This window comes from Tyto alba, unplaced genomic scaffold (assembly GCF_018691265.1).
Source record: "Tyto alba isolate M040663 unplaced genomic scaffold, T.alba_DEE_v4.0 Super-Scaffold_18, whole genome shotgun sequence".
Lineage (NCBI taxonomy): Eukaryota > Metazoa > Chordata > Aves > Strigiformes > Tytonidae > Tyto > Tyto alba.
The window spans coordinates 32,369,364-32,388,306 of NW_024881280.1; the positions used below are offsets into that span (position 1 = coordinate 32,369,364).

Below are 18,943 nucleotides of genomic sequence, written 5' to 3' on the forward strand. Positions count from 1 at the left end.
AGGTTAAAGAACTCACCAAACTATCAACGACTGGGATAGATTGGAGTGAGCTGGCACCTCCAAAAAGCATACAGCTATATGGCTTCTGGTCCCAAAACTATCTGAATCAATTCTCCACCTGGGAGCATCACTCTGACAGCATCATTTTGACTACAGTCTCAAGGCTCACCAGCATGCAGTGTTTGAGTCCAATAGAATAATTTGCCTATATTAAGCTCCCTTAAAAAAAAAAAAAAAATAAAAGGCTGAAATGTTCTCTTCCTTCAATGTCTCATTTTTATTTCCAAAGATCTTTCTCAATCTCTCAGTCCTTTCTCTCATCACTCAAGGGATCAGACAGCAGCCCACACATCTTTTGTCCCCAGCATCCTGGTCAGTGATACCCTTAACTTTCAATCTCCTCCTCTCCAGAGACCCCAGAATCAAAGTCACACTTGACCTACGTTCACTCTTCAAGGACCTGTGCTAGTCACAAGCAAATAAACACATTTTCCTCTTCAAATTTTTCTAGATATGCTTAGTGATAACTCACCTATCACTGGAAATGCATGGCTGTATGCATAGACATCCAACTCTCTTGTAACACCACTACAAGCTTTTCTTGAATTAGGTCATTATTCTCAAACCCAGCAGTGTTTTGTCAGAAATGAGAACACCTTTCAGACAAAGGGCAGAAGTGGCTATGCCTTGGCAGCTCTTTTCTCTCCTGACCAGCTCCTCACCTCTCTTTTCCTGGAGAGGAGGTAGGGAAGGATCCCACCCAACATCCTTTCCTCTGCAGAGGATTCAACAAAGCCATACAGTATCCCTGAATCCTCTCTCCCCTTTTGGATACTCTTGCTTTCCTAGCCAGCAGTAAGGGTACCAGGAAAGGAGGCAGGAAGAGTAAGGAAGAAATGCTAACTAGGAGAGACCTCCTCTGGACAATACCTCACCCATAAAGTCAGAGACCAAATCACACTCCCTCACACACGGCCCTCCCCCAAAATTCATGGTCCTTCTAGCCCTCTCTTCTCATGGCCCTCTAAATCCCTCACCCAGCACCACAAGCCTTCCAAGCACCAGTATCATTCCAGTCACCACCTCTTCAAATGACTCACTGCTAAGTCCCCTTCAGCTCCACTGACACCTTTTGCCCTCACCTCCAGCGTCCCCTTTAGCCTCAGTGTTACACAAAGGGGAGAGGAAGAGGTGAGGACAAGAAGCAGGTAGCAATTTGCTTCAAAAAAGCGGAAGAACCATCATACTAATAGAACTGATATTGCTTTACTGTTCATGGCTTCTCCTCAAAGCCAGGGAATTGTTTCTCCTGGAAAATTAGCCCCCTTCCTCCTCAGCACATCTTCCAGCTAAATATGTCTTTCCTGCTACAAAAGAAAACTCCTCTCCTTTTTCTCTTCCCAAGCGGTCTGTGAATCACTGTCCCACACTTCATATCTTTTGCAATTTTAATGGTTTGTTCTTGCATTTTTTTTTATCTGCCTTCTGTGAAATTTTACAGCTTTTAAGTTTGTCTGCTGAGAAAATCCACATAATACCGTTTTCCTCTTAGTTTTAACAATCTAATTGTCCCAAAATGCTAACAACTTGATAATAGACACCAAGGTTAGTGGCTTTCTACTGTCAGTCCTTATCACCAGCTCTTGACATTTTAAATAAACAGACAGGCAAAAACACTACAGAGAAGAATATACCCCTATATTCAAAATCGATTTACATCTGGCCACAAAGAGAAAATTTAAAATATTAAATTAATAAATCATACATAGACAACCATCCCAAGAACATCTTGATTCCTTTTTCTTACTTCCTCTCTCCATGTTTGACTTCCATTCTGAATGGCTTTCTCAAAACAAACAAAACTGAAGAATTTTGTGTTCTGCATAGATAGTCAGACCAGAGGCAATCCCAAACTATAGTGCTCTTCCATGACACTAGAAACATGCACCTGAAAAAAAAAAGGTCTTTACTCAGGCACCAGACACTAGCACATTTTTCATCAGTAAATCTCAAGATGCTTCATATCATCAAAGAAACATCAACAGCTGTTTTGCAGGAAACATGCAGACAGCAGCTCACTGTCATCACAAACAACAGAAATCAGGGAAGAGGATGACTGTCACCATAACAGATATTTATTTTTGAACAAAATCAAGTTCAGATGCATTTGGTTAAATGCTGAGTTATCTGAATACTGTTGAGTAACAACCATCTAAACACTCTGGAAACAGGTGTAAGAATTTAGTTATCAACTATTGCTCACTTGGTGTATTTGAAGTTTTTTGATCCATTAGCACTTCTTGGGGGGGGGTGGGGTTGGGGGGGGTGGAGGTGGGGGAGGGAAACATGACAGATTAATCTAACCCGTAGCATAACACTTTCTCAAACTATTTGTGCTAGACATGCAGCGAGACCTCAGAGATTACAAACTGAGGAGGGCAAGTAAGAAGCTGTGTCTCAGAAAGCAAGAAGTACTGTTCTCCATGTCGGACTGAAACATGGAAAGGAGAATTTTCACTGTGGGATCAAAGGGAAAATAAAACTAAGAAAAGAGCTGTGAGAAAGTAGGGCTGAAAAGCAAACATTTCCATTTTGGGAGCTAGCCCTAGAGATTGCTATGCTGTGCAACAGGCCACTTGGTGACCCCAGAACTGAAAGCAAGACAACTGAGGCAGTGGCATGATGCAGAAACTGTGCAGTCCTCTAGACATCAGGCTGTGCTACTGTTCAAATGTGACAGATGAGCTCTGCACAGAATGTTGCTTGCCATATACTCACACCAGCTTATTCAGAACAAACTTAGGTGCCTAGAATGACATCACATTGTATAAATTGAACACAAACACCAACTCTCTCATCCAAAAAGTCCTTCTAAGTGAAGTTCAACAGATAGAAAAGCTCAGAGGGAGACTTCTGAATGAACTGAGAATTAGACCTAGGTAGCAGTTCCAACACTGCCCTAAGGGAAGTTGTGTGGTCCAGAATTAATCTTGTAGATGGTACCTTGCACGTTCTGTCTCAGACATGCCTGAGAATCCAGAGTACTACCAAAATTGGAACTCGGATCAGAAAGACACATCCTGTGTCAGAGTGCCACCCCATGACTCCACTGCTTCTGATATTGACCTAGCTCATACAGGGCTCCCTTGGATATCTCTGCAAACAGCTGCTTTGCACAGAGTAGATATACTCTGGGAAGGAAGCCAATCTGGCAAGACTAGCTCATGATGCCTCCTGTGACAACCAGACCAAGGCAATACAGATGTTACAATATGAAAAAAAAAAAAAAAAGAAGCAAAAATGTAATTGATTATACAACTTTGGAAGAATTTACAAGCCAGGGAAGTTGTATAGCACAGTGAAGTCGTTGTCCCTTCTGACTACTAATTCAAAGGGATTTTTCATGGAAGCACTAGACAGCATTGCACCAGGAGATGAATTACCAATAGAAAACAGAGGGGTCATTGCTCATTGTATATTAGATCCTGGTGCACAGACCCATGTGATGATTAAAACTCTGAAATTGCAACTAAAGGAAAGCTTTGGGTAGTGGAAATCACACAAATGAAATTCAAAGTTTGCAGCAAGAAGCTACTGAGAACTGAGGAAATATATGAACTAGGGGTATGGATAAATAAATGAAGCAGAAAAAAGTGTACTCCCTCCTGAAAGCAGGGTCTGTAAAAGTATATTATACCCTTGCTCTCTGGTCTCAGGGCAATGTATGCACTGGAAAAGGGAAATGAGACAAAACAACTGAGGAAAAACTTGAGCATGTGTCCTTCAGCAAAGCACTCCTGGAATGCAGATTAGATCTGAGAGGTGACCTCTCAGTGGGACATATTTTGGGCTTAAATGAACATACTTCTTAACAGGGCACACTTCATACTTCAGCAAGAAGCATCTTCCGTTCTGGAAAGTAGCAGGTGAAAATTTATTCACACTGGTCAGAAAAATATTGTGGTTTTGTTTGGTTTTGTTTTGTTTTGTTTTTTCAAATTATTATTTTCACTCCTGTGAAATAGCCTTAGGATGAAATATTACAGCTGCACATGTGATTGTTCTACTGGGCCATTGCACCAACCCACTGTTCAGGAGATACGCTGTTTCCAGCTATGCTGTTGCACATATTTGCAGTTGTATTCAGAAGGCTGAACTCCATTATCTCAACTCTGACAGGCTAAAAAGTTAAATTCTGATCTGGACTTTGAACTGTTTAGCAACAAGCAAATAAATGAGCAAAATGGGATTTGTCATGTGCAGATATTCAATTTAACAGAAAACAAACAATCTGAATGCCTTTAATGTCTTTAAGCTGCAGCCAAGGGAACTGTAGGCCTGCACAACTCTAAAGAAATGAAATTGTTTATTTGGGATGCTGGGTGCATCCATCACTTCATGATCGTGATGAAAATCACACTTATAAAAGAAATTAATGATCATAATGAGCGCATGTTCAGTGGTCTATAGAGATCATCATCCAAGGACAGACTTACATGCTGAGGATTAAACACCACCTCCAAATTCTGACAGACAGACAGACAGACAGACAGACAAAAAACATAGGATTTGATTCTCTTCCTGAAAAGGCTTCTGTTAGGCAATGTTGACAATTGCACAAAGAAAATGAGCTCTAGAATAATAAACAATGGAAACCAATAGTAATGATATTGGGAGAGGGAGCTACATGTCCAGAAGGCAAAGGACCTCTGAGACGTGCTGAACTGGGTTAGTGAGGGCAACCAGTAAACTCGTTCTGTGTGACTGGAACTGTGGACACAGAAAATGTGGGGTGTATCACTGAATAAGAGTTACAACTGTGGTACTAGATGAGAAGGGAATTGCCTCCAACATAATTTCCATGTAACACACACTAGATGATGTATGCCTCAAATGATTCAGCTCAATTGTTCCATAAATGCTTTTTTTTTTTTTTTTTTTTTTTTTTTTTTGGCAGCAATCTATGAAAATCTTCAAAAGCTAAATATGCCTTTAAACCTGTTTGGAAGCAGAGAGATTATAGCTGCATCAACACTGGGAATGGGAAAGCTGGTTGATTTAAGCCATTCTGTAGAGATGTGATGGCAGCTCAGCAGCACAGCGTAGCTGCTGTTGCTTCCTTCCTTCCCACTTCACTGCTGGAAGGAGGATTCAGTATCCCTACTCTGGACATATCCATTGCTCCACAAACACCATGCCCCTGTTCGGATCCCGCACACATAGGCACCACCTCGTCGTGCTGGGCACCTTTCTCTGCCACATCCTTTACCTGACAAGCATGTGCTTGAGCAGCCCAGCAAGCAATCTCTCTGATGGAGTGACACTTGGGACACACCCCCTCTCCACAGAAAAGACTGACACATGTGGATAACAGAAATGTGAATTTGCTAGGAAAAATTCCAGAGCCTCACAAGGGGGGAGACATATCTTCTACAGAAAGAGAAAAAAAAGAAAATCAAGTAACTTCATTTTCCTCAGGTCATAGCAAGTCTGAAACCTCCAGACACGTGTCCTTTCTACCTCTTCAATGTACAAGCCAGCAACTGAAGAATGCTTATATTATGGACCTATGTATGCATGTATTTTAAAAGTTGCTTAATAATGGGTTGTGGCATGAAAGGAAAGAAAAAAGCAACAGTTGCTCAAGAGCTGTTAAGTGAAGAGACACTGCAACAGCTACTAAAGCGGGAGGAGCTCTGGCAACTGCAGGACAGAAAAAAATATAAAGGAACTCACAGTTTGGATTCGTCTGGTGGTGGCTGCTGCTTCCTGGCGCGAGCCTCATCCGAGCAAGCTAATGACAACAGGAGCCCCCCTCTGGGTCTGGATGAGGTCCCTGCTGCCGAGCCTGCTGCACGCCGCCGGGCTTCCCCACCGTCCGCGGGGCAAGCCGCCGGCTCACACATGGCTCACGCAAGGGCAAAATGATGTTGAGACTTCATGCTTTGCCTCAGCTGTTCGCAGCCCCGGTGCCATCTCAAGACGTTACCTCTGAGCTCCTGCGGGATTGCAGCAGTCTGCTTTTGTTGCTGAAGGACGAAAGGTGGGGCCTGATCCGAATCCATCTGAAGTCAGCGGAGAAAACGCCGACTGTCGCTGATTTTTCAAGGCTTTTTGTGGGAATCAAATTTCGATTTCTCCGAGTTTCCTTCACATGTCACCAGCTTTGTTTACAATTTGGCCAGTTGCAATAGTTTCCTGAATCTATGGGAATTAGAACAGGTTACTGAAAGACAAGAAAGGTTGTAAGTTTGTAGGCGCCAGGTACTCTCTGATGAATCCCTGTGTGTATGCTCAAATCCTGCAGTAAAAATGCACTAATCTACTTTTCTTTCATGTAGGAGCAGGTTACCTTTCATTTACTGCAGGGTAACAGTGGTCACTCAAGCAAACATGTCCAGCAAGGCAGCTCTTGCGTTCTGGTGCAAACAACACAACACAATAAAAAAGCAGACAGCAGCTCCTGCTTTTGTTGTGAGATCAGTCCCAGGATTACTGCTTTAGCTTCTACCAGAGCCTTGAGAAAATGGGCTGTATATTACACATAAAAAGGTATGGCAGTGCTATTTTTCACACTGTCGTGATTAATTTACATTTCTAAATAACTCTGAGTATTAAAAGACACATTTTGTTCTTCACTCACTCCTGCCAGTTCTAAGGCACTTATCCGATGAGTTTGGAAGCTTAATGGGATTCCCTTCATAGCTCTTCTAAAAATACCATTCCAATATTTCCACTTCTCTAAAAGAAAACCTGCGCTTGCCAAAGAATACATTCTCCAGATAGAGAAACCATTGTCAGCAGTCTCTGCAATTTGGCTCAACATGATAAAAGTTGATGGGAAGGCATAAGTTAATATTTTCATAAATGCCATAATGTTTTCAGAGCCTACATCCATTTTCAAAAGTGAATGAAGCTCTAAGGAGTTAGATTTTCAAAGGAATCCGGCACGCAAATAAATGTGAATTTTCATGAGCATATATGCAGGCTTGTAACCAATTTGAGCACTTTAGAAGCAAACGGCAGTTATTTTTATGTGCATAAACATTTTTAAAAATCCACTCCTTGAAAGCTACAGTTCCAATGTTTTAAAGAATTGTATTCTCAAATATTAAAATATTTTTATTGAGATTTTGCTGTATCTTTCAGAATGAGAACAAAGAAATAAAAAGGGAAAGAAAATCTGAAATTACAAATACAGTTCCAGTAATTAGATACCCACAGAGCATAGGGTTTAATAATTAAGCCATAGGTACTGATATTTCACCACTAACAACTATAGGTACAGATTTAAATGGATTTCTTTTACTATGTTATATAATTTCAGCTTTCCTACTTGATGAACCAAATAACATTGGGCAAGTGGTCTAAACATACTTTAAGTGAAAATTAAATTGAACCCCTGAAAAGGTGAGTGACAGCAAGAGTGAATAACAGAAAAATAAGAAAAAAGATAGAAGAGGGGGAGACAAAAAGGAAACAAGGGGCTTCTTAAAATGAGGTTAAATATGTTAGCCACACTTCATACGGTCAGTTTTATATCTATACAAAATAACATCAAACTATTCATAGTCCTGTTATTTTGTTTTAAAAAATCCAATGCAGAACTTTGTAAAAGGAGATGAAAAGAAAATAAAAGACCACTCTCTGTTTTAGAGGCAGAAGTCCCTCTAAATCTCTCATTAATTCATGAAGTATAATATTAAACTACTTTGTTTACATGTAATTACTACATTCCTACAATAACTGAATAAATCAATGTCTCTAACATATGTGTCCAAAAACATTTCAGTACAAAGTCAATGTAAAATACTGTTTGGCTAACAGTCTCTTCCCAAAATACTTCTGGTGGACATTTCACCCCACAAAGCAGTTTCACAATAACAAATACACTATACTGTACACAAATACAAATACACTTTGCCTCTTACTAAGACGAGACTATTGGGTTGCAAGTAATGCCCTTCTATGCTCCCTTTCTGGTTGTGTACAACTTTTTGCTATGGTACCTGTATACCACACAAACGAGTTGCTAAGAGATACCACAGATTGTGAAATTACAGCACATGAGCAGCAACTGCTCGGATGCCCGTGTAATCTCACCCCCATTGCGTGTAACGTAGCTCGCACCTCAACGGATGGGTGGCAAAGGCCTCACATGTGCCATAAAGAGAAACCATTGGGTGGAGTAGGTAACACGCTGTAAATCCACACCCCAACTTGCCTCATGGTAATTTGTCCATGCAGGTATCCCTCCGGTTGCCTGGAGATGGATATTCTTTCCCTCTTCAAAGAAAACAAGGAAACTGTACCTGATGAAAGACAAAATTAAATGTTTATAGAAAGTGCAAGATACTCTAGTGTTGCAAGTAACTGAAGAGTTAGAAGACGTATGTGAAAATTTAGCTCTAAGCAGCAAGATATTTGAAACAATATATTCTCTTCTGTTCTGGTAAAACTGAAAACAACTTTTAAATTAAATAGAAATCCACAGTCTGATTTTCCAAACTAAATGTTTGATTTTGAATTTTGTGAATTCAGAATCCCCAGCATGAAAAAGAGCTGAGATGTACAAGGACCATGGTACTAATGCCCTCAAAAATGAAACAAAGTTATATGATGAATGACTTAGCACTACCCTCTGTAGTAAATTCAGTTTATGATTCTGCAACTCTGTTAACTAGGCAAATCAATACTTTTTCATTTTTCTTATGATTCCTATAGATATTTTATCACATAAAGGAGCCAAAGACAAAACATGGAGTGGGTATTTTTTATTTGCTTGGGATTTGGGGTTTTGTTTTTCTTTTTTACTAAACTTTATGAATCTGAAAAGGCCTCTATTTTTCAAACATAGTTGTATTTTTAAATGAAACATTACAAAATCAGCACCGTCATGCACAAAAAATGAGTATGGTTATCAGTATATATGTTCATTTATACATGTACTAAACTCACTTTGCAGTTGAACTTACCTGCAGACATTTTGCTTACACAAGTTTAATTCAGTTGATATTTAGCTCTAAAAGCATCACACTTTTTCCCATTAAAGATCAAAACCCTGTGGCCAGCCTTTTGACAGTGTGCAGTTCCTCTTTAGATCGTTTTTACCTTTGAGACAGCAAGTACCTCAGCTAAGTAAATGTTACAGGAATCATCTTGAATTTTAAAAGATATTTTTAGGTAGAAAAGAGAGTAGAATCACCAAGTTGAAAACCAAATAGTTTTGAGATTATGTGTTACTATGTTTTATCCACTCTTCTTACTCAGTATATATCTCAGATCAGAGACATACCCTGTATTGTATTACACCAATTAGTAGCTAACAGGAGAAGGAAGTCAAGAAAAAAAAAAAAAAAAAAAAAAGAGGGAGAGGAGAGGGATTAGTAGAAAAGTAAAAGAGTGTTTATTTGAATGCCTGAATCTTCCAGCCCACACAGTCTTAAACTGGCTGACTAACTACATCATTGCCTTCACTTGCTAACTTGACTTCTTTTCCATGTGGATTAGTCTTGTATGTTCCAAGAACTCTCTTTTTTTGAGATGGAATTTTGTGGCTTGAAAAGCAAACAAATGTCTGGTCATTCAGGAAACTTCATGATACAACAACACTCAACACAATAAGGACTTTGAACTACATGGAGATGCATAGTACGGAAAGCCAAAGAGAAAACAACCTGCCATGACCTCAAGAAAGCTACAATCATCTGCTTTGTGTCAATACAAGGGCATAAAGCAACGAGCACATGGCCAAGTTCAAGCTCTACAGTTAGACAGGCAATCCTTACGTATAGATGAAGGGCTCAGCTATAACTCCCTCCTGATGCAGGAGTGACAGGCACACCCACATCAATGACTGGAGAGAGATTTACTTAAGTGAGGCATGCAGGGCCAGTACAGCAGGATAGGATACAACAGCACAGCATCCCGCCAGACAAAACTCCATAGCTATTTGAAGATGTTCCTATTAACCTCTTGCTTCATCCTTAGTACCACCCTGAAGGAAGGAATGTGTTTATGGCACAAGTTAACAGGCCGGCCCACACCCTTGTCATGGGGGAAGGCACAGCCCAAGGAGCATGAAAAGAGGTCAAGCCGCAAGATAAAGCCTGCAACAGAAACAAATGGAAAAAAATACATGCCAATACCAACTTCAAAGAAGATAAAGCAGCATAAGGCACAAACATCATCAGCCCTGAAGATATCTGATGCAGCAAATGCCCGTAACTTCTCTGTTGGCATTATCGTAACAGCGGAACTATGCTACATGCTTCCTAACACGCAAAGGAACACAGGACTGCACGGTTCTCACGAGTGATAACTCCAGACCAGTAGGACTCTGGTGGAGTCCGATGTGTATCTGGAGAGAAAGGGATGATTATCCAAAAGCACAGAAAGCAAGACTGTTCGGGTCAGTTCATAACAAGCAAACAGCTGGAGAAGCAGTGCTCCCTCTTCCTGTAAGCTCTAATCTTCACTTGCTTTTATAGCATGGTCTTTCCTGATCTCCATCATATACTTCCTCATCACTTCCTTTTTACCACGTGTAACTTCTCCCTCTCTCAGATTATTCCCTCACATGAGTTTGCTTTGACCACTCCCATTGTAAAAACATCCCACCGTGAGCCAACTTGTTTCATCAGTATCACCCCATCTTCTTTTCATTCTGAACCTCTTTGAACACAACCTTTATAGATTCTACCTGGGACTTCTCTCCTTGTGTGGTTCTTTCCCTTTGCAATTGAAGATGTTTTTTACCAGAATATTTAATAAATCTTGCGTAGCCAAGAGGTACATCGGTAACCTGTGATTTATGAGAAAGGAGAGGGGGAATCTTTGTACAACTTATACGTTCTCACTGATGTTATACACTTGTTATGAAACTCTTGAATCATGGAAGGCCTCATTATATGGGGAATACACCATTTGTTTACAAAGGCTGCCTCACATCCCTCCCAGACAAAGCACAATAATGGGTTGTTATAACTTTAATAATAACCTATTCAAATAGCTCTGGCACAATTAGTTGTATGGAGCCTAAAGAAACCAGCTGAATAACTACTCTGTGTGAAATGCAGAGGAGAATAAAGGAAACCAGGCCTTCAAGGAAGGAAATCAGATTCAAAGGCTGGATAGAGTAACTTTAGTAATGAACAGGAAACTTGGGCTGGAGTGATGGGCTCTACATAGCTGCAGGAACTTAGCCCTAAATTAATACAAACCAAGCAAATTCTGGGGGACAGGGCATCCAAAGGCTTGAGGGCAAAAAACAGTCTTGTTCTCTTTGGATTTCCTCTGGTTCTTTTATGACCCTCCTTAATTATTCCTTCAATAAGTCCCTCAAAGACAACTGCAACAAAGTGCAACTGAACATCTGCTTTTGGGCCCCTTATTGAACAGATAGCTGAAGTCATAAACACTTGGTCTTTGGCTAAACAAATCCTTGAGGAATCTAGTCAATGCATCACCCTTCAGTTCTGGGTCTTCAGGCAAACTTGTTCAACGTAGGTCATCCCCCTGCAGTTCACTAGCCTGTCCCAAATGTACATGTCCTTAAAATTCTACTGTGACTTAAGGATACCATTTCCCAGACTCTAAGGGGTTGTACAAGCATTTGTGTTTCCAGGCAAACACCAAAGGCGTAAGATAAACAAGATAGAAGTGTTTTACTGAGCTCTTGCATGTTATTGTTTTGCTCAACAGGCAAAGCCCAGAGGTTACAAATCCTAAGAAAAACTTCCTCTGCTAAATCTCACTTTCTTTGGGAAACCCAGAGAGTCCATCTGTGCTCAGCAAAGCTGTTTCATCCTTCTGCAGTGAGCACCTGAACAGTTCCTCCCCAAGTCAGAACTTGTGAAAAAAAAGAAAGAAAGCAAAGAACTTATGTTTTTTTCTTCAATTCTTTTATCTTCATATTATCCTTGAATTTGCTTTCCCTTAAGAATATGCAACTGACATTTTGTAAGGTCAAAGGCAACTCACTGTTCTGTCTCTACCTATGATTAGCACTGGTTCTTAAGGGATACAACATAAGAATGAGGTCAACTAAGGGCTGACACTTCCCTCCCACCTTGTGGCAATCAGTGTTTTACGGATTTCCTGAGCCAGAGGTTGCCTACAGAGTTGACTAGCCCTAAAGAGAAGAAAAGCATATGGTTTCAAACAGTTTCCAAACCCATTTATATTTTTGGCATCCTGTCACAAGGAGTTTCACTATTTAAATCTGTGCTGCATGAGGAACTGTGTCCATCTGCTTGTTGTAAACCTAACTCCTAGTAATTTACTTGGGCTCCCCTCAGTTCTTGCAGTAGAGAAAATACAAAAGGAAATTCTGAGAAATATGGGTCGAGTGGAGGGAATGGGATAACTTTCAAATTACACTCCTGCCTGCCCTCCCACCTACTCAAATTTTCTACTTCCTCCTGTAAGAGATATTACATGAAAGACCTGAAGCATGAAAGATGTTGTCCATACCACTTTACTCATAACAGCTTAAAGAAATTTAATGTCTTTATTGAAAGATTCTGTCACATAATTTTTAGAAGTTCAAATAGAGTATGTCAACCAGATCTATTAATCTGTGAAATATGGTTCACTTATAAATAAACTATGCCCATTCTTCCTCCATACATCACAATTATTTCTATGTCTATTAATTTTATCCTTTATTATAGTTTTTAATAACTTGCTTGGTATAAAATTTGTACTTGGTGGTGCACACTTCCATGGATCCTCCCTACCCAAAACCCTTTAAAGAAGACTAGGATCACATTTGGATGAAGGTGTGGTGATGTTCCCATTTATTTTCCCTATTTGTTCTACATCTTCCAGATGACTCAGTGTTGTAAAATCTTTTCCTACAGCATACTTAAGTAAATTTGTTTTCGGGAAGATTACTCTCTTGAGAAACCAATTCTCCTTCAGAGGATCTGTTTCATTGTACAGAACATGTGTTGATATTAACTCTGTCTAACCATCCTCTGTTACTGTGTTTGTGCCATCACCCTTAAGACCTTCAGCCCCATAGGGAATCCAGGGAAATCACATGAAGATCATGACAACCACCAAGCTAAAAATAAAGCTTGTAATCTCAGATATAGAGAGTTCATGATGTAAAGAAGATAACTTTTCTTGAAGAATTTGTCTGTGACCCTACATGATCACTCTTCCAATTTCTGCTGGAGATTTTACAGAATACCAGCTTTGGTCTTCCTTCTCTGTGACTCATCCTGGGATATTTTATCCACAAACAAAGGCAGCTACACTATTACTGAATCTCAGGTCTGCCGCTAGATTTCACGTTGAGCTTGGTGCAGTGAAATAAAAACTCTTAAAGATTTTCTCAAAAGGAATTTTTACTGCTGTCTACTATGCACGTATCAGAGCAGGGGCAGTTGTGACTCTACTGGGAGACATGGAAGTACATACCACACCAGCTAAAACTAACGTGGAAATTATAACCGCCCTAGTCTTTTCCTCACGGGAATTATGTGCCTGGACACCATTACAATCTTGTTTGCTTGAAAGACTCATAACCTGCTTCTTTTTCTCAGACCTCATTATGGTTTTCACAAGCAGTCTAGTTTAAGTCCTGCAGATTTCTTTTTATGTAACGTGTCTATATATTGCCATTGTTGTCCATGCACACAGCAAAAATTTTACCCAAGTATACCTCCAAGTCCTTTCCTGTTCCTGACAAATGTACACCCACAAGAATTTTTCAAAAATGTCATACTGTCCTTCTCCATGCATCTCTTCATTCTCCTTATCCTCTTTTCAGAGCCTTTTCTACTCCCTACATTTCTTATTCAGTGTCAAAGGACATCTCTTCCCCCTTATATCCATGTCCATCATTCCCATATTACATTTTCAAAAAATTACTTTCATATATTCTTCCATCTTGACACTAATGTTTTGAGGGAGGTCCCTATAATTATTGGCACAGCCATTTAGCCATAAAGATATTTGGAAATGTTTCTATAAATACATTAGCAAAAAAAGGATGGCTAAGGAGAATCTCCATCCTTTATTTGATGCAGACAAAACAATGTCAAAGGATGAGAAAATGGCTGATATACTTAATTGTCTTTTTTGACTCAGTCTTTAATAGTAAGAACAGTTGTTCTTCAGGCATACAGCCCCCTGAACTGGAAGACAGGGATGAGGAGCAGAATGAAGCCACCAGAATCCAAGGGGAAATGGAGAGTGACCTGATACACTGCTTAGATGAAAACAAGTCTATGGGGTGGAAGGGATCTACCGAAGGGTACTGAGGGAGCTGGTGGAAGTGCTCACTGAGCCACTTGCCATCATTTATCAGCAGCCCTGGCTAACCAGGCAGGTCCCAGTTGACTGGAGGTTTGCAAATGTGATGTCACCCATCTGCAAGAAGGGCTGGAAAGAGGATCCGGGGAACCACAGGCCTGTCAGCCTGACCTCCGTGCCAGGGAAGGTTATGGAGCAGATCATCTTGGGTGCCATCACGCGGCACGTCCAGGACAACCAGGTGATCAGGCCCAGTCAGCATGGGTTTAGGAAGGGCAGGTCCTGCTTGACTAACCTGATCTCCTTCTATGACAAGGTGACCCGCTTAGTGGATGTGGGAAAGTATGTGGACGTGGTCTACCTAGACTTTAGTAAAGCCTTTGCCACCTTTTCCCACAGCATCCTCCTGGAGAAATTGGCTGCTCATGGCTTGGATGGGTGTACTCTCCGCTGGGTAAAAAAACGGCTGGATGGCCAGGCCCAAAGAGTGGTGGTGAAGGGTGTTAAGTCTTGTTAGTGGCTGGTCACAAGTGGTCCTCCCCAGAGCTCAGAACTGGGGCCAGTTCTCTTTAATATCTTTATCAGTGATCCAGACAAAGGGATCCAGTGCAAGTTTGCAGCAAATTTTTGGATAACACTGAGTTGGGTGGGAGTGTTGATCTGCTTGAGGGTAGGAAGGTTCTACAGAGGGATCTGGACAGGCTGGATCAGTGGTCCAGGGGCAACTGTGAGAGGTTCAGCAAGGCTGAGTGCTGGGTCCAGCCCTTGGGTCACAACAGCCCCACGCAGCACTACAGGCTTGGGGCAGAGTGGCTGGAAAGCTGCCCAGTGGAAAAGGACCTGGGGGTGTTGGTCAGCAGCTGGCTGAGTGTGAGCCAGCAGTGTGCCCAGGTGGCCAAGGCCAACGGCATCCTGGCTTGTGTCAGGAATAGCGTGGCCAGCAGGACTAAGTGACTGTCCCCCTGTGCTCGGCACTGGTGAGGCCACAGCTCCAACACTGTGCTCAGTTTTGGGCCCCTCTCTAGAAGAACGACATTGAGGTGCTGGAGCACGTCCACAGAGGGCAACAAACTTTGTGAAGGGTCTAGATCACAAGTCTTATGAGGAGCAGCTGACGGAACTGGGGGTGTTTATCCTGGAGACAAGGAGCCTGAGGAGGCACCTTATTGCTCTCTACAATTATCTGAAAGGAGGTTGTAGCAAAGGTGGTGTCGGTCTCTTTTCCCAAGGAACAAGTGATAGGAAAAGGGGAAATGGCCTCTAGTTGCACCAGGGATGTTTAGATTGGATATGAGGATAAATTTCTTCACCAAAAGCGTTGTCATGCATTGGAACTGGCTGCCCAGGGAAGTGCTTGTGTCACCATCCCTGGAGGTATTTAAAAGACGTGCAGATGTGGCTCTTAAGGACATGGTTTAGTGGTGGACTTGGCAGTGGGATGTTAACGGTTGGACTCAATGACCTTAAAGGTCTTTTCCAATCTAAATGAGTCAATGATTTAATTGTTCTTTTTAAAATCTTCCTTATACTTTCCTTTGTTATGGTGCTTCTATGGTAAAGAAGAGTGATTACGCTGTTCAAACGGTTGCAACGTTCATTTAGCGAGAACACTGCAAATCATACTAGTCAGTAGGGTCACATTGCTGACACTGCTGCTCATCAGCCTGCCTACGTTCACTTTTCCTTTCTTGTCTAATTAAACTGAGAGTTCCTAGGCACAGTCTTTTGTGTGTGTGTGTGTCTGTGATTAGCAAAGTCAAAACCACAACAGTGATGAGATACCACTACAGAGTACAAGATTCAAGGCCCGAGGAGCAACTAATTTGAGCAAGTATGCTAAATACATATGGCACAAGAACCATGTCTGATTTCACTGAAGATAGAAAGGGAAATTACTGATACCAATATTGCAAGATGGCATCCTTAAACACTCGAAAGCAGTAACAACATCCAGATGAGCAAGCATCTTTGTGATTCATTCCTACCTGCCTGTTGATAAAGAATATTACAGGCAGCTATTGTGATTATCACCTTCTCCACAAAACATCAGTAAGAATTCCATCCTCACCAAGGCTTGACAATGAGTGAAGGTCACCAAAGGAAATATGAACATGACAAGATCTTACACTGCTGCTGTGGACCACCAAAAGGCCCTGACTCCTGTGCACATTCTCCTCCTCTGTGGTTTCCTAAATACTTTGTTGTTTCCTGTATTACATTTTTACTGCTTTCCACTTTGTGGATGTAGATGGGATGTTGTCATATCCTTGTTCAACACAGTCCTATTTGCTCAGTTAGATCTTTCCTATGGCCCCACATTTTCCATGCTATTAAAGTAAACTGAAGGAACAAACAAGAAATGCATATGGCAAAGCTGTTTAATATGTGGTCTTATTACATTGAGCTGCATCTTTGAATTCCTTTCACCTCTTTGTTCTCCTAATTCACTGTGGGATCTGCCTAAAATTAGATTACAAATTCACTGGGTCAGGTATTTTGCACCTCTTTTGCCCAGCTCTTTGTGCAAATTCTGTGCAATTTCTATGCAAATGGTAAACATCAATCATCTTCATAATATTAATAAATGCAAATTAAATATTGCTACGGGAGCTATTCCTTCAGAATAGTAGCAGTCAGAATTTATGTAGGACTTTCCCCCCCAGACCCCAGACTGCAAATTAGTTAGTTAATTGAGGCTGAATGACAATGCCATAATTAACCAAGCCAAGGCTACTCATAACAGTGATGGGACTATCAACGTAATGAAGGTATTCACGATTCCAAGAAAGTACCCATTGTCATTTCACTGGATGGAATTAAAATATTGTTTGTGCACAAAATGATTGGTCTGATGACAGCACCGAGTCCATACAGAATTGTAAGGAGCATGGGAAATGAACAGAAGGACCTTGCATCTTCACTCAGCACCTGACAACCACTACAGGTGATCTATAGAAAGCGTCTGAACAACACTGGAAGGTTCAGTTGCTTTAGCTTTCCATAAACGTCGAGACAACACACAGGGATTTACAGACCGACTACTGTATGTAGTACACATTGTATGGATACAGAGCTACAGTCATTAAGGAACCATGCAACATTCAGGATATACACTCACCCTACCGTGTGCTTGGATACCTACAAAAAAAAGTGAGTTTTTTCCACCGTCTTAACCACAGACTACCGATAACCACCTATGCCAGGGAAGTCCTTTCTTCTCCATGTACCTTTTCTCTTAGGCAGTTAGAGGTTAAACAAACAACAAGCTGTTAAGTCTAATCACTTTTAAGAAACCAGGCTCTTTAGTTACAAAACCGATAGGATCAAATCAGCTATATGTAGCTGGATTGGACTATATCAAATAGAAATGAAATTAATCATCTACTTAGAGCACCGCACTCTCCAGAAGCAATACACTCCATGGCAAGAATGTGTATTGTCTACTGACACTATGCTGAATTGAGTCTATGCCAATCATATGGGGGACATAACAACTACAAATAAGGAATACTGCAAAAGTTCAGAGAGAACAGGAATGATTCAGTTCCTGATTTTTCACCAATACAAATGATGCAGTCTGCTGAGGGAACAGCACTGTCAGTTGTGTTGTCACCACTTTATACACCCTCCTTATGTTCAGTAGATGCATGATTACACAGGTGCCAAAGGAAGGTCATGCTGCTATGCTACTGCAAAAAGAGGTTTCCTCTCCAGAGATTTTTTTCAGTGTCACAGACAAACTAACTCCGGACTGCCCATGCACTGTCAGGTATATGCAAACTTCCCAGTTACACCAGCTTTGCTCAGAAACCTCGATGTGGCAGGCACAATGAGCTGTCTGTCTGCCCAGTGAGGGTAATTGTGTGCACAAGTGACTGACGTGCCCTGTGTCCTAACTCTTCCATCATAGGCATACATATGCAAGCCTGTTGAATCCCAGGAGATATCATCATGGCTATGAGCAGAGGGCTAAATTCTGTGCTATACTTTAGACTGTTGGAGTTTAAGGAAAACCTTACCTAAAGCCATTACGACAGCTTCTGAATAATTCTTGCAGCTAGAGTGATCCTCTAGGATGACGAGGAGTCCCGAGGCTTTTCTCATCTATCATAGCCTCAGAAAAGTTGTCAACCAAATGTCTCACAGTCCACCTGCCTTTGATTTTTTTTCTGATATCTGCTTTTCTCGTCTCCCAGAGAACAGTGAGCTGGAAGCTGTAAGCAAGCAATGTGTGCCTTCTCCAGACTACTCCTAATATTAAATATCCTCAGGGGTACACTTTTTCAGCATCCTTATATATGATCCATAATTCTGTAATTTGATCTTTCCTTCTGGTCTTTCAAATAGCAAAAACATTCAGATATTTAAGAAAAAGGCAAAGCCTTGCTGTCACTGGCTTCCAAAAATTTAACCTATTACGTTTAGCACTTTACCAATTCGCTGTAGAGTATGTCATGATATGGGAAAAAAGCCAATAAACACTTAGAGAAAAGGAGTCTGTTTTCATGTAGGTAGAAATCTTGCATCAAATGCATCAGGCAATACCACCTGGGAAGGTTTGCAATTCTCAGCAATCCCATTGTTGATATTATCATCAAAAGCCATGAAACAAGTCAAGTCTGGTGATAAGAGTTATGCCCGTCACTAGTGAAGCATCATACAGTTATCAAAACGCCAA

The 18,943-nt window shown here is 41.1% G+C and overlaps 1 protein-coding gene across 1 annotated transcript in view; it reads right to left on the reverse strand.

Annotated features, from left to right (window-relative positions):
* LOC104359841 overlaps positions 1 to 6,063 on the reverse strand; it is a 39,082-nt gene extending 33,019 nt beyond the window's left edge. The window contains exon 1 of the mRNA XM_009965672.3: positions 5,737 to 6,063. The gene's annotated coding sequence lies outside the window, so the exon portion shown is untranslated. The remainder of the gene's footprint in view (positions 1 to 5,736) is intronic.
* Positions 6,064 to 18,943: the final 12,880 nt, after the last annotated feature.